Source organism: Echinops telfairi, unplaced genomic scaffold (genome assembly GCF_000313985.2).
Source record: "Echinops telfairi isolate 266 unplaced genomic scaffold, ASM31398v2 ScPeMD7_17;HRSCAF=63, whole genome shotgun sequence".
Lineage (NCBI taxonomy): Eukaryota > Metazoa > Chordata > Mammalia > Afrosoricida > Tenrecidae > Echinops > Echinops telfairi.
The window spans coordinates 2359070-2373132 of record NW_022103914.1 but is presented as its reverse complement, the minus strand read 5'-3'; positions in this window follow the sequence as shown (position 1 = coordinate 2373132).

The following is a 14063-nucleotide window of genomic DNA, read 5'->3' as shown; positions in this document are numbered from 1 at the left end:
CCACCACCACCACCACTACCACTGTAGTCAACCCCCCTCCCTTATTCTATTTGCTGTCCTTATAGGTTTATCATTTTGAAAAACATATACTGTATATACTTATGTATAAGCCGAGTTTTTCAGCACATTTAAAAAAATCATTTTATTGGAGGCTCATACAACTCATCACAATCCATACATACATCAATTGTGTAAAGCACACTTGTACTTTCGTTGCCCTCATCATTCTCAAAACATTTGCTTTCTGCTTGGGCTTCTGGAATCAGCTCCTCATTTTTCATTTTTTCCCTCCCTCCCCGCTTTCCCCACCCTCGGAACCCTTGATAATTTATAAATTATTATTGTTTTATCATATCTTCCACTGCTCGACATCTCCCTTCACCCACTTTTCTGTTGCCCATCCCCCAGGGAGGAGGTTATATGTAGATCCTTGTACTGTATTTGGTTCCCCCCCCTCCACCCTCCCATTATCACCACTCTCACCACTGGTCCTGAGGGGTTCATCTGTCCTGGATTCCCTGTGTTTCCAGTTCCTATCTGCACCACTGTACATCATCTGGTCTAACCAGGTTTTTAAGGCAGAATTGGGATCATGATAGTAGGGTGGGAGGTGGGGTGGGGAGGAAGCATTTAAGAACTAGAGGAAAGTTGTGTGTTTCATCGATGCTACACTGCACCCTGAGTGACTCGTCTCCTCCCCACTACCCTTCTGCAAGGGATGTCCAGTTGTCTATAGATGGGCATTGGGTCCCCATCTCACACACACCCTCATTCACGATGATATGGTTTTTTGTTCTTTGGTGCTTGATACCTGGTCCCTTTGAACCCTCATGGTCACACAGGCTGGTGTGCTTCTTCCCTGTGGGCTTTGTTGCTTCTGAGCTAGATGGCCGCTTGTTTACCTTCAAGCCTTTAAGACCCCAGGTGCTATATCTTTTGCTAGCTGGGCACCATCATTTCAGCACATTTTTAATGTAGTTTTTGTGATAAAATTAGGTGCCTTAGCTGATATTCTGGTCGGCTTATACGTGAGTATATATGGTAACAAAACTTCAAGAGTGTGACCCCCCAATGGTATGTAACACATCTGAGATAAATCCCAATATAAACAAACAAATACAGAAAATGTTACAGACCAGATCAGGCTTAAAATATATCAGAGGGGTATCAACTGACAAGGTTTTTAACAAATCAGGTTTATCCTTTATATCTGCCATAGTCATCTCTTCAATGCGCTCTGTTTAGTAACCACGTTCCTTCCAGTCCTCTATTATGGATAGAGGGAATCACCGGAGGCTTATTTCCCATGTAGTTCCCATAAATTTGTCTTGGGTTCCCACAGTCGTCCATAACCTTCTGCAAGCCAGATTCTCACAATTTAGACTCTGATACTATTCCCTCCTTTGACTTTAGGGTATATGATCTATATACTCCATGATCATGTGGACTTAGTTGATATCTCACTTAGATGGCTGCTTGTTTGGAAACAATCCTGTAAGACCCCAGATGCTATCTTATCTGATCGCTGGGCACGATCTAATTTCTTCACCACATTTTGCTAGGGCATCCATATCTTCTGTGCTCCCTTCCTGAGGGCAAGTCTTGCGCAAGGTCATGACGTGGGAACTCATTGTTGCGAAGTTGGAGCTAGGATTTTATTGAGGTCTGGGTCTGTGTCCATGACGAACATTGGTCTGTAGTCTTCTTGCCGTGCCTTTGTCTGATTTGGGTGTGAAAATACTGTTGGTCTCATAACGTCAGACAGGGTTTCCTCTTCGGTATTTTGAGTTTGTATAGAATCTTTGTTATTTTGCCCTTACCTTTGTGGTATGAATTTTCCAAAGAAACTGAGTCCAGGGTTGCTTTTCTGTGTGTTTGTCTGTTTTGTGGAATAGTATTGTTACAAATTCAATTATTAATAGCTATATGCTTACCCAGGGTACATTCCTTCTAGAGTGATCTTCGATAGTCTGTGTCTTTTGGATACTTTGTTTCATCTAAGATGTAGAAAAGGTATTGATAGTGCTGTTGGTAATGTTTGCCTACTAACTTTTTAAAATTAGTAAATCATTTTACTGGGTGCTCTTACAGCTCTTATAACAATCCATACATCAATTGTATCAAACACATTTAGGCTGTACATCTTCCAATACAGATTTGTTTTATTTATTTATTTATCTATTAAATACTCTCATCACAATCCATACATTCATCCAGTGTGTCAAGCACAATTGCATATATGCCACCATCATCATTTTCAAAGCATTCTCTTCCCACTTGAGCCCCTGATATCAGCTCCCCATTTCTTCCCCCTCCTTCCCCCGCCCTTGATAAGTTATAAATCATTATTTTCATATCTTACATCATCCTCCGTCGCCCCTCACCCACTTTCCCGCTGTTTGTCTGTTCTTGCGGATTTTGAAGTCTCCTTTTCATTTCTGATGTTTATCACTTGTATCTTTTTTGCTTTTGGCAAGTCTAGCTAGAGCAGAAGGTAAGGTGCCCTGGCTGAAATGGATTGATGTAGTGGCGGCAACGATGGACTGAAACAAAAGAAGGATTCTGAGGACAGAAGTGCTTCATTCTCTTGTGCATAGGGTCACGACTAATCGGAACTAACTCGATGGTACCTAACAGCAAGCGCAGCAACAGTCTAGCGATTTGACAATTTTATCAATCTTTTCAAAGAACCAGCTTTTTGTTTCATTGTGTTTGTGTTAGGCAGGGTCCTCTAGAGAAACAAACCCAGGCACTTATGATTATATTTAAGAATAGGTTTATACGGCGAGAAGGAATTTAACAGCTAATCAATCCACACAGCAGTACAGAGGACTCAGTTCAACTCACTTTCGTGCAACAGTCAATACACTGGAAGTCCTGTGTGCTGCTGGGCCTGAGGTCAAGGAAGCAGACAGCAGAGTTTTCATTCAGGCAAGGCAGGCAGAGTCTGGCCCCAGGCAGCAGACAGCAAGGTGAGTTAGCAACAGTCAGTAGCTTAGCAAAGCAGCCTCTGATGGGATCTGAGGCTCAAGCAGAGCAACAGGAACCACCAGCCTCGAGCTCAAGCAATGTACGGAGAATTGGGAGAAGCAGGTCTTGAAGGAGCCTTAGGCTCTAGCTACACGATCCATGATCCATGGGTGGGCTTGGTCCACAGGTAGTGTAGCACACAGGTTGAGGCAGAGAACTAGCTAAAGCAACAGTACTCTGGTCCAATCACCAGGGAGCAAGAGAGAGGGGGTGGGCCTTGCAGAGCCATTTATCTCGTTGCCCTCCAATCAAGCTGCCACCTGATTAATCTCCACCCACATGTTCCTATTGGCCTGGTTGGCACAATATACCTATCACAGTATTTTCTTTAATTTCATTGGTTTCTTCTGTTATTTTATTATTTATTTTTTTCTGCTTGTCTTGGGTTCACGTTTTGGGGAGCTATTTTTGCTCTCTAGTTTCCTAGAAATACAAATTAAGATTTATGACCTTTTTTGTTGTTTAATACTTTCTCCTTTCGTGGGATAGTCAGGTTGGAAGGGACATGGACGTGTAAAATCAGACTTCCTATGTCAATAGTTTTTCCTAGAGCTTTGGTGAAACCTGTTCCAGATTCATCTAGACAGTCCTGAGACTTCTGCCTAAAGGTAGAACAGGTGGTTTCTCAATCCTGTTTTCTCATGGAGGGCTCCCTTCCAGAAATTTGGAGTAGGGGTGAGAAACATTTTCTGTGAAGAGCAAGATAGTACAGATTTTCCAGCTTTGTAGGCTGTCCAGCGTGTCCCAAGTATTCAATTCTGTCATTATAAGGGCAGAAAGTAACCCTGGGTAACTTGCAACCCTAGGGTCACATCCACATTATAATGTGAGAAAGCAACTCCAAAGAGCTTGAAAGCAAAGGGGTATGGCTGAGTTTCAAACCAACAGCTAGGCTAGATTTTTGCCGCTGAGCTATACTTTCCCATCTTTACTTTCGTCTATTAATACGATGGATTACAGTGGTTGATTTTCAAGTGCTGAACTGGTCTTGCTTCCCCAGAGTAAACTCCACCTGGTCCATGTCTGGCCTTGTCTTTGATTGTCTGCTTGTGCTGTGACCAAGCTTCTCAGTGACAAGGCCACAGTAGCACCCCCTCTTCCTCCCCTGTCCGCCATTGAATTGATGGCTAGTAAACAATTGTGGTTGGATCAAAATATCTGTGTCTGTCAGGGACACGTCTGCTTATACTCCCTCTTGGGATCCAGAGGAAATGGGAGTTGCGTGGAGGAACGGGACTTAATTCTGTCATTGCAGGGCCACGTTGGTCTCTCATTCTCAGGACTGTTTTGGAAACATGACTCAACTTCGTCTGTGGGACACGGCTTTCTATGTTCTACTTCCTGCGGGTTGTGGTTGACAACATGGTTGCAAGGCCCAGGAGCTTGGGCATCAGATGACAGCCCCATTGAGCTACAAGGCTGATTGACTCTTTCCCAAAGCCACAGTTTCCTTTCACGGAGGGTGTGCCTGTAGGTGGGGAGGAGATGGAGCAAGAGGTGCCAGGTCCAGCTGACTCCTGAATGTGTGAGCACTTCTAACCTTCCTGCCTGTGTTGTGTTGTTGTATTGACTAGGTGACATTATGCATCAAATAGTCTCTGCAAAGGGAGGGTGCAGATTTCATCTCAGCTACTCATCCTTATTGATTGGGAGACCTGGGTGTGTGGTTGAGAGGAATAATCAGGCGTTGGTACTCATAGGCCTGGATTTGAATCGGGCTCAACAACTTATTAGATGGGTGAACCTGGACACAGCATTGAACTAACTCTGAACTCCCACTGACTGGTTCATAAAACAGATGCGCACAACTTCTGGGTGTTGCTGTGAGGGTTATCCACCCATTTTCCTTGGGTCAGTGTTGACTCAGAGAGTCCCAGGGACAGACTAGAATTGCCCCACAGGCTTTTCAAGGCTGCAGATCTCTACAGAAACAGACTTCCACATTTTCTTCTACGTATCAGTTTGGGTGTTCAAACTGCACATCTTTTGGCTAGTAGCCAATTGTTTAGCCGCTGTACCACCAGGGCTCCTGTCATTAAATCTTCACTATCTCTCCTGGGCTGGTGGAGGTGAGGGGGAACTTTAAAGGCTATATAGAATGCAGTGGTGGGCAAGAGGTGATACAAAGAGGCAAATCAAATTGGAACGTAATGGAAAACACCCACCGGGAGAATAGGGCACAAAGACCAGACACTGTCCCCCTTCCTTCGATGTGGCTGGAGTAGAGGCTAGTTAGGGTGTCTCAGGCGCTGAGTGTCTGCCTTCCTTCTGGAGCGGGGAGGGACACCTGCCAGACCTGCGTCACTTAGATGGTTTGCCTTTTATTTTTCAGCCCAGTCCACCAAGAGGTGAATAGGGTCTTGGATTTGTATCAATCATGATAAATAGGATTGCAAAATGACCTGAGATTTGATGGGACTGGTCCTGTAGGACCTGGTGACCAAAAGAACCCCTTAGATACTTGTATAAGCCCCTTTCACTGTTGGTAGAGCACATTTACAGCATCCTTATGACCACCCCGTGAAGGATGGAGAGAAGAGGTCATCTCGAACTCATTGTGATCTGAGGTCCCTGCTTTCTTTTTGCCAAGATTTCAGACTCCGGAACACAACTGTTGGGGGCTAAGACCCACCCTGCCTTCCCGTGGGAAGTCAGTGAGTTATAGATGCTGCTCTTCCAGGTCTGAAAGCTCATGGTACTTATCAAAGGTTCTCAGCCCACAGAATAAGTAAAGATGAATGCTTTGAGGCAGGAGACTGGCTTGTGGAGTGGGGTGCCTCTGGGCACTTAATTGGTAAGTTGGGTTTGCCAATCAATGGAGCTGGACCTGAGTACCTTCGAGTTGAGGCTTATGATGGAGTGGCCTGCCCTTTGGGAATTTATTGGTAGCCCTAAAAGAGCTTTGTCACATTGCCCGAGCAGGGCAGAGGCCAGGTCAAGAGCTTGTGGGGCAGAGAGAGGCCTGGCTGCAGGCACAACACAGAAGAAATTGTCCTGATTGAACGACTGTATCCTGAGCATTTCTCACCTGAATTGTAACCCATTCATCTCCTTAATAAACCCCATACTTGTGTCATCTGTGAGTTCGGTGTGGCCATTGCAATGGATTATAAAACCCAGCAGAGAAGCAGAGCATGGGGAAAGTAGAGTGCATTGGGAGGAACGGTTGGTGTCAGAATAGGGTTAAGAAGGATGGAGAGTGGAGGCACATGTGATATCTGCCTTGTGGCATCCAGCCTTGGGAACTGGAGGAGGTCAGATTTGTGTACACACACATACACACACACACACACACACACACACACACACACACCCCAAATGCTGTTTCTTCAGAGGGTCATAAATTTGAATAAAATTTTAATTTTGTCACCCTGATATAATCAATATCATTGTACCTGAAAACAACATTCAAAACAGATCTCCTTGTGACATTCCTGGCTAAAAGGAGTGTTCATTTCCTGCTGCATGAAAGGTAGACTTCCAGCCGTCCAGCGTGGCACACAGGGAAAAGTAGACGCCTGCCATGTGGTACATTCCAAGCTGTCATTGGTGTGTAGTGAATACTTTCTGTTAGGCTTATGCTTGATCGTTCACTGGATGCGTTCACACACTTTGCATTTGCAATCTTATGAAACTATTCTCACCCCCACTTCCTAGTTGATGGTCTGAGTCTTAGAGTCATTAAAAAGAACTGCCCAGGGTCACCGGCCACAGTGAAACCAAGACCCAAATGGGGCAGAGGCCATGAAATAGAGATTCCTTGCCACTTGGCAGCTGTGTGACTCCGAGCAAGAATCATTTTTGTTTTTAATCGATAACACAGGAATGAGTTGGCTAGGCCATCAGGCTAAACAAGATAACCCCGGCGAGGCGCTTGGCATAGTGCCTGTCCAAATGTGAGCAGCCAGAAAATCTCGCGAGGATGCCCCATTTCAACTGTGCCATAATCAACGTTCCCGGTTTTCATTCCTCTGCTAGGAGCAACGCTGTTATAATTGCCTTTGGCCAAATGGTTTATTTTCTGTTGTGTCATTTCCTTGGATTGTGGTCCAGGAACAGCATGTCCAGGTGGACAGGTACGATACTCCTTTTATTTCGCGTTTGTTACAAGTTGCGAAATGGCCCTCTGGTGGGGTGATCCTTATTTAATAGCTGCTCCTAGACCCCTGTGGGTGGTCTGTGTCCCTGCGTTGGTAACTGTTTTGATCGGGCTGACTAGAGAAACAGATCCTGTGACACTTCTGTGTTTAAGAAAGAGACTTATGTCGAGAAGTCATGACGTATCAAGAACACATCCAAGCCCATTCCAATTCAAGTCCATAAGTCCAACACCAGCCCATACATCTCTCTCCAGACTCACGCAGTCACAGGCGAGGATGCAGAATGCAGGAAGATCACAGGTGAGTGCAGAGTGGCGTGGATCCAAGGTCGGCAGAAACATGCCAGGGCGCCAGCAACTTTCAGTGTGGCCATCACGCAGGAGAGTCACGGCAGAGAGGAAGAGGGAGATTCCCAGGGCGCTCCTTATGAGAAGGCTGCACCCCCAACGAGGCACCTTGAGGCTGTGACCTGATTGGCAGGTTAGATACCACCCCTACACTTTTTTGTTTGTTTGTTTGATACATTTTTCTTTTAAAAAATCATTTTATTGGGGGCTCGTACAATTCTTATCACAATCCATACATACATCCATTGTTTCAAGCACATTTGTGCATTTGCTGCCATCATCATTCTTAAAATATTTGCCTTCTGCTTGAGCCCTTAATATCAGCTCCTCATTTTTCCCCTTCCCTTCCCCCTCCCCCCCTCATGAACCCTTCATAATTCATAAATTATTATTATTTTATCATATCGTACACTGTCCAAAGTATCCTTTCACCCTCTTCTCTGTTATCCATCCCCCAAGGAGGAAGTAATACGTAGATTCTTGTAATCGGTTCCCCCTTTCCATCCCACATTCCCTCAACCCTCCAGGCATGGTTGTGGGGAGGAGATGAGCCAGTCAGGGTGCAGGGTAGCAATGATGAAACATATTACTTTCCTCTAGTTCCTAAATGCTTCCTCTCCCCCCACCCCCCATTATCATGATCCCAATTCTACCTTACAAATCTGGCTAGACCAGAGGTTGTACATTGATTGGTACAGATAGCAACTGGAAACACAGGGGATCCAGGACAGATGACCCCTTCAGGACACTCCTACACTTTCACGTATCTTGAAGTTGACAAAATTATCTAACACAGTAACTTTCTGCCTGTGTCCACTCGGCCCAACAGAGAGCCAAACAGCCATTCCTAACGGGGCCAGTAACGACCCTCAAAAAAGACTATCCAACCCTAGGCTTCTTGGAGTCAGAACTTATCAAACAAATTGTGCTTATGGTAAGACATAAACTGGGCTGGTCAAAAAACTGTACCGAAAACCCAAAACAGAGCTGGCTTCTCTCAGGCTCTGTGGGAACTCTTTGTAAGCACACTGTGGGTAGATAAGAAATGATGCTGGGGGAGGTAGGAGCTCCTTCTGAGCTCTGCACTTAGAATTGCATGGAGGCGAGAGTGTCCCAGACCCACTTCTCCTGGTCCTTCTAGGAGGAGTTTGGAGGAGAAAATGGCAGGTGCTCATTTCCCATATCATAGACGACATTTTGGAAAGGGTGCTGACGGAGACATCATGAGTGAGCTCTAGTGAGAATGCCGGGCAGTTGCCTAGGGCCAGTGCTGCTTCTCTGTGTGGACCCCTGGCCACTTCCTCATCTGCCTCAAGGTCCCAAGGCAAACTAGGTGTAGTGACCGATGTGGTGGATCAGGTGTGCTTGCCTGGGTTTCCAGCACTTGTGGGTAAGGTGGCCTCGCCAAGGGAGGAGTTTAGTTCAAGAGGCAACGTGGTTTTCTAGGAGCCCGTGGAGTGTAGTAGGCACTGTGTGGGGCTGGGCAGACATGCAGAGGTCGTGTGAATTCTGGACCAACCCTCAGTGGAAGATGGAGTGTGTGTGTGTGTGTGTGTGTGTGTGTGTGTGTGTAACTAGGCAACGACGGTCCTTTCCTGCTGTGGAATTGCATCCTTCTCATTTGAGAATTGATGTTTGTGAGAAGCCCCACGACCCTAAGTGCAGAGCCCTGCTGTGAGGTCTGTCTGGGTGTGGAGATGTGAGCAGCCGAAGAAGAGACAGACAGACAGGACGTGCTGTCTCCCATCCCAGCCTTTCAAGCAAGGTTTTCATCAAGCTGCCTTTCCCACGAGGTCTTTCCTGGCCACCCTCCCTAACATTTCAATCCACCCTCGTGGTTCACGTCCTCGCTCCCGATTTTATGGTTTCACGTTATGCTTCTCCCCCGCCCAACATAAGTTCTATTTTATTCACTTCTTCTGGCTTTTGTGTGATTTCTTCACTGGATGGTAAGACCTTTAAAGGGAGAGGCTTGTGCGTCGTCTTCCATGCACTGTATTCCCAACGAGAGCAGTGGTGACTCGGTAGTAGAATGCTCAACTTCTGTGCATCCCAGTGGGTTGGTTCTTGACCACGGCACCTCAAGAGCATCTGCCCATCTGCCGTGCCTGCTGATGTTCTACTAAGCAGGTTTGTAGCAGAGCTTCCAGTTAGGAAGAAAGACCAGCAATCTTCTTCTGAGAATCCACCCGTGAAGATCTTATGACCCCCGAGATCCCCATCTCCTTGTTCATGGGGTTGCCATGAGTCAGGGCCCTCTCAAGGACAGTTAACAACAGCGACATCTCCTAATACTGAAACAGGGCCTGGCACATATTAGGCACCAGTGCACATCTGTTGGATGCTGAACAAATGAAGGTGTTATCATCTTGAAATGTTAGGTAGACATTTGAAAGGTATGCACCAGTTATAATCTTTGATGGGTACCATGCCTCTGTTGACACTATCCCCCTCAACCCAAACCACCCCAACATCTGCTTCTGCAGGGATTGTCTCTAGTTTTAGAGTTTTATGACTTCTCATTTATTTATTTTGACTCTGTCTTTGTGGTTATGTGATTATACTGGAAAATTCATTGTTTAAAACTAGGTCTGACAGTATTGCCCTTGTTTGTTCTTCTAAGAATTTTATGGTTGTAGTTTTTAAATTTAGGTCCCAATCCCCTTTGGATTTGTTTTTGTGTTTGATGTGAGGCGTGGATCCTGCTTCATTTTTCTGCATGTGGAAATCCGATTTTCCCAGAACCATATCGCAGAGAATTTTCATTCTACATTGAATAGATTTAGCATGCTTGTCAATATCAGTTGACTGAAGATGTGACGACTCATTTCTAGACTCTCCATCCTCGTCCAGTGGTCGACCTGTCTGCCATAACAGCAGAACCAGGCTGTGGTGATTACTATAGCTGTGTGGTCCGAGTCCGTTCCCTTCATAGTGACCATATGCCTGGTCCTGCACCACCCTCACAATGGTTTCTATGCCCCAGAGGCTGATTTCTGATGCTCCCCAATCAAAGGCGAGTGATGTCTCTGAAGTGAGCCAGGGACACACACACCAAAGACACACAAACAGATGTTGCAGGTGGTTGTCGCCCTAACCTAAGAAAAACTTAGCTCTCATTACGTGCCCTTACTTGCTACTTTCCCTCATAAAGAGACCACTGGAGACTCAAGTACTGCAGTACACTGCGGTGACGACATCAGATGGTGCCCAGCCATCAGAAAGAATAGTGCCGGGGGTCTTCAAGGCTTGTCTTCAAACAAGCAAGCATCCAAGTGCTAGATCAGCAAAGTCCACATGGAAGAAACACACCAACCGGTGTGATCTAAGAATTATAAATAATAAATCCAGGACAGGAGTAAGGAATGGTATTAGTGCTTAAAATCTGAGCATTTGGTTTGCAGAAGGCTATGGATGATCGTGAAAGCCCCCAGGCCATTTGCAGGGTCCCCCCTCTGGAGTAAGCCTCTGGAGAGTCCCCTCTGACCGGTAACAGGCATGTGAATCATCTTGCTACCAGACAGACTGCACTGGAAAGTAGGTAAGTACAGATGTAGTCGGGTTAAAATTTAACACTGTACACTTTTTCTCCATTGACCCACTTTAAATTTGCTCTAGTTTTTAATATTTTCTGCTTTTTTTTTTCAATTGAGGTTTTGCTGTTTCATTTTGTTATTGTTGCTTTTTATATGGTTTGCGTATGGTTTCCTTTATATGAAATATAGGATCTGTAAATATATAGAGACAGCAATTGGATTAATACTATCTCAGGGTCGTTGGGGGTGGGTTGGGGGTGGGAATGAGCTATTCATACTGAGTACCAGGAAGAAGAAAATATTATAAAATTGATTTCTCTTTTTAATATGATTAAGCCATTGAATTGTTTTTACGAAGACAAATGGTTAATATATCTACTACTTAGAAGATCCAAAAATTAATAATTAGTAAAAAGATAATTGAATAGAAGAATGGGTCCTGTACGTAATTGAGCAGTTTGCTATAGAAATGCATATAGCAAATGCCTATATTTTTAATCACTAATATTGAGAGCACAGCCAAGATGTTCATAAGAGGCAAGGATGGTGAGACTGTCTCATGCATTTTGGACACGTTGGGAGAGACCAGTCTCTGGAGAAGGCTATTATGCTCGATAAAGTACAGGGAGAGTAACAGAGAGAAAAACCCTTGGCAAGGTGGCTTGACACTGTGACTGTCAGGATGAGCTCAGCCAAATGGACAACTGTGAGGTTGGCATGGGACTGGGCAGTGTTTTGTTGGGTTGTATATGGGGCCACTTCGAGCTGGAACTGACTCAGGGCACCTATGAACCAGTATTGAGAGAAATGTCCTTAAAAACTGAAGATGCTTGTTTCCCTGTCATACAAGGGGGTACCCCCAAAACACCCAGAATTACACTGGGCAGAGCAGAGCTTTTGTAGTACCCATTTTCCCCAGTAGGCCAGCATCAGGCAACACACTCTGAGTTAGTGCACCTAGTGGCATACCTGGGAAGGTTCTCTCTGGTCACAGTGAATTTTGTGTGAAAGCAGTTTCTCTAGAACCTCATTTTTTGTGAAGGCTGATTTAAGAGAACAGTGTACAGCTGTGAAGTTTTGTTTCCTGCTCGGGAAAAATGCCACAACAACTGTTGTGATGTTGAACATAGGTTACAAGGACAGCGCTATGGAAAAAACTCAAGTGTATGAGTGGTTTTCTTTTTTCAAAAGAGGTGAAGTGTCGATTGATGACAAACCTTGTTCTGGACGTTCATCAACTTCTAAGCAAACGGAAATGTAGACTTATAGTGCATTTGGGGTTCATTCCACCAGCTCAGAATGTTAATCAAGCTTTCTATTTAGAGGTTCTGAAAAGATTATTTTAAAGTGTGCAACAAAAAAAAACAAAAAAACTGATTTGTGGCAGATGGGGGACTAGCTTTGCCATCACGACTATGCATCTACTCACACAGCCATCTCAGTGGATCAGTTTTTGGCAAAACCCAGCCAGCTTCTCTCGCTCTGCGCAACTTCTTTCTTTCTTTTTTGTTTCTGCAAATGAAGAGGGACATGAAAGGACAGTGATTTGACGATGTACAAGAGGTGAAGAAAAAAAAACACGAGGGAGGTGCTGTCAGCCATCCAAACAGATACATTTGAAAAATGTTTCCAAGAATGGAATTGAAGATTTGACAAATCTATTAAGTGTAATGGAGAGTAGTTTGAAGGTGATAAGGTTGTTTTAAAAAAATTTAAATACAGAGCTTTCAAAAATTTTTTTTGAGTTTTTTTTTGGGTGTCATCTCCTTAGGTTGTCAAAAATTTGACAGTCTTTTTTTTTTATTAATTTGACAGTCTTATGGTGCTGTCCAATAAGCACTAGACTGCTAACTGCAATGTCATCCATGCAAACCCAGCATCCACTGCTTTGTGGAAGAAAGATAGACTAGTTTCCCTCATAAAGATTTACAGCCCCAGAAAGTTAATATAGGATTCTTGTGAGCTAACAACCTACAATACGCAAATGACACAACCTTGCTTGCTGAAAGGGAGGAGGACTTGAAGCACTTATGGTTAGAAGGGTCATAGGAATCCAAGCACTTCTGAACGAAGATCAAGGACTGCAGCCTTCGGTATGGATTACATCTCAATGTCAAGAAAACCCAAATCCTCACAACAGCACCAATAGGTAGCATCATGATTGAAGTTGTCAATGATTTCATCTTGCTTGGATTCACAGTCAATGCTCATTCAAGCAGCAGTCAAGGTCGGATGGCACATTGCTTTGTATAGCTCTGCTGCACAAGATATCATGAAAGTGTTAAAAAGCAGAGCTGTTACTTTGAAAACTGAGATACAACTGTCCTAAGCCATAGTATTTGTAATCGTCTCATATGAAAGTTGAGCATTGAAAAGGAAGACCAAGAAGAATCAATGCATCTGGACTGTGGTGCTGGTGAAGAATGTTGAAAGTACCACGGACTATGAAAGGAAAAACAGATTTGTCTTGGAAGGAGTACAGCCAGAATGTTACTTAGAGGCAAGGATGAGATTTCATCTCATATACTTTGGACATATTGTCAGGAGAGACCAGTCTTTGGAGAAGGACATCTTGCTTGGTAAAGTGGAGGGGCCCTGAAAAAGAGGCAGACTTGATGACATGGATCAACACAGTGGCTGCAGCAATGGGCTCAAGCACAGGAACAATTGTGAGGTTGCCCGGAACTGGGCAGCATTTCCTTCTGTTGTGCACGGGGTCGCTGTGGGTGGGAACTGACTTGATGGCACCTAACAACGACAACATGAGTCAGAATTAACATGGTGACATGGGTTTCAGTAACCCTTAGCGACTAGAAATAGAAACTTTTAGATGTTGGTAGAAGCATGAGTTGCTATAACAGTTTGGTAATTAATTAAATTATTATTTCAAAATTAAAATATGGATATTTTAATCTGATCATTTCTGTTCATCAAAACACATTCCCAAAATAATGAAAAAGTGAGCAAGCAACCAACTGGGAGACTATCTTTGGAAATAATATATCTGGAGGGGAAAATGAGGACCTGATGCCAGGGGCTTAAGTGGAGAG